The sequence below is a fragment of the Dromiciops gliroides genome, chromosome 1 (assembly GCF_019393635.1).
Source record: "Dromiciops gliroides isolate mDroGli1 chromosome 1, mDroGli1.pri, whole genome shotgun sequence".
NCBI classification, from domain to species: domain Eukaryota; kingdom Metazoa; phylum Chordata; class Mammalia; order Microbiotheria; family Microbiotheriidae; genus Dromiciops; species Dromiciops gliroides.
The window spans coordinates 374,109,954-374,112,920 of NC_057861.1; the positions used below are offsets into that span (position 1 = coordinate 374,109,954).

Genomic DNA, 2,967 nt, shown 5'->3' on the forward strand with positions numbered 1-2,967 from the left:
GGGCAAGTAATTAGTTGATTATTGCAATGGTCCTGGGAAAAGGTGATAGGGACTTAAACTAGGATAGTAATTGTGTGTGTGTTGGGGAAAGCGGACAGAAACAAAAGATATTTTAGAGTTAGAAATGACTATATGTATATATATAGAAAATCCATACTGATTGGCAGTTCATTAGGTATGTACAAATATTGAGAAAGAGGATTTGAAGATCATACCAAGGTGATTAATGACTGGAAGATGATGGTGCTTTTGAAAGAAATAGGGAAATTTAGAAGAGGGTTGGGCTTGGGGGGAAAAAAAACCATAAGTTTAAAACACAACAAAGTTGTATATCATAGGGAGTTGCTTGGAAATAAAAGGAAACTGACTTTCCTAAAGTTCTACAGCAACTGTTTTCAGAGTCAGGTGTAAAGTAACAGTCTTCCTGATTCCAAGTCAAAGAACTGCCCACTACACAATCACTGACTGTTGTATTTTGTTGTTGTTAACTGGCAGTGACAATTCTATGAAAATAAAGCTTTACTTGAGAAGGATAATATATTATCATTCATTACTATTATAAAATTCATTAGTTTATCAGATTAATTAATGATTTTTCAAGGTTCTGAGAAAGTGATTGACACTATAGGTAGACTTACTCTGAAGAATAATGGAATTATGGAAAAATAAGTTTGTAGAAGGGACTTCAAAGTACAGCATTACAACTCTTGTTCCTGGCCTCAAGAAATATAATGACATGTTATTATGTGTCTGGCAGCAATACAGAAAAAGAGAAAGAGGTAGAAGTAGAAAGGGAACAAATAATTAGAAGAACCTATTTCAACTTTTTACTTCCCAAATTCCCCTAAAGCAAAGGTAAAATATAAAGAAAACTATAAAATTACAGTAAATCAAAATAACATTCCAGTGTTTTCTAATTTTTAATGCAACATTTGGATTTGCATATTTTCTACTTTGATATATAACCTAACCATACATCCATGCCTATCCTCTGCAAATCTTATTCATTTTCATATAATGATTTAAAGACATACTTTACTGTAGTTCTCATTTAAATTTGCTCATTTTAATATGTTTCTGCCTCATCTTCCTCTTTACTTTTCATTTTTCACCTAGCTAAACTATTTTGAAACTTTTCTGATTGATTTCTCCACCATGACCCAAGAATCTCATTATTGGGATAACATCATCCTCATGAACTCTAAAACTCCATTTAAGGAAAAAAAGATCTGTTGAAATATCTCCTCATTGGGCTGGATCAGTGCTTATAGACATACCAACAATGACAAGCTCCTGAGGCGTGTGAGAAAGACTTGGAAGCCCCATCTGTATGAACAAGAGTTTTACAGTGAGATCTTGGGCAAGAAATTTAAAATGATGGTTACCATGAGAACTCTGGACCTGATCAATGAAGCCAATGGATTTGATTTCTATATCCTCAAGACTCCAAAGAAGGATCTGTGCTCCAAGTTCGAGATGGATTTGAAACAAGGAATGCTATTGTGTCTTCCCAGAAGGGACACTCATCTCCATCTAGGTGATTGAGAAAAGAGAGAAGCTAATTATAACAATTACAAGGAATTTGTGATCTCAGAAGAAGAGGCTGAATAGGTCAGGCTGATGTTAGAGGAAGCAGTGGAAAAACAGAGGCTCCTGGAAGAAAAAGATCCTCTCCCTCTATTCAAAGGATACCTGGAGGGCAGCTAGGTGGCGCAGTGGATAGAGGACTGGCCCTGGAGTCAGGAGTACCTGAGTTCAAATATAACCTCAGACACTTAACATTTACTAGCTGTGTGACCCTGGGCAAGTCACTTAACCCCAATTGCCTCACTAAAAACAAAAAACAAAAAAACCAAACCAAAGTCTACCTGGAGGAACTCATTCAACAGCTTCAAGAACAGGCACTCTCACAGCCACCTGTGATGGAAAGGAAAGCCTAGTGGGCAAGAACTTCCCAGAAACCAGACTTTTTGACTAAGAGGCCCCTTCCTCCTCTTCTTCCTCCTCACCATTGTATCCAGTCCAGACCCCCTGCTGCATATTTCACAGTGACTTGGGAGGCAGAGTATGTGAATACTTCGTGTGACCCCCTCTGCTGGTTGCCCAGCAGAACTCCTGGCCTGCCTCTGGCAGTAAGCAGAGTGATAGACCAGCTCCAATCACAGGCTACCCTGAGCTCCTGCTGATGCTTTCTTTGAACTTGATACCTTTATTTTTCTGAGGTTGAGTTATTCAGAGGAACAATGAACAACCCATCCAGTGAAAAATTAAAAAAAAAAAAGAAAAAGAAAAGAAATATCTCCTCATTTCTCACCTGGTTGCATTACCTTGGTACTTCTCTGACTGACTTCATCACTTTGAATCTGTTTCAGATGCCTTCTCCCCACCCCAGTGTTTCCAATTATCAGCTTTCATTTGTGTTTTGTATTCCACTATTTTATTACAAGTTCCTTGAAGGCAAGGATTCTACACCTATTCCTCCTTCTTTTTCATCCTTCTCCTCCTTTATCTTCTTTTTCACCATCATTTTTGTATCCTCAGTGCTCAACATCAAACCTGTTAGGTGCTTAATAAATGTTTATTTACTATTATGGACTACTTCTGACCCCAAGTCCTTACTATTTATATTTTCTCTCCCAGATAAACATGCTGAGTGAAAAACTCTATGAATTGTTCATTCAACTGAAGGTTATAATCTGGCAGATATATTTGCTCTTTCCTCACTGAATGGTCAAATCAAATACTTTTGAGTAAGTATGGATTTCCTCCAGAGTACTAATGCTGCAGGCTTGATGAAATTAGCACGAATATATTTTCAAATAGTAGCATGCATAATTCTAATATGTAGATGAGAAATACTTTGGCGGAAGAAATTATTTAAGGTACTATTTTCCTCTACTATATAGCAGACTTTTTGAAGAATAATAAGTAATAAACCCACAGAAATCTTGTTTTCTTCACTTCTTA

The 2,967-nt window shown here is 36.9% G+C and overlaps 1 pseudogene; it reads left to right on the forward strand.

Annotated features, from left to right (window-relative positions):
* Positions 1–1,254: 1,254 nt before the first annotated feature.
* LOC122749367 lies at positions 1,255–1,940 on the forward strand (annotated as a pseudogene).
* The last annotated feature ends 1,027 nt before the right edge of the window (positions 1,941–2,967 follow it).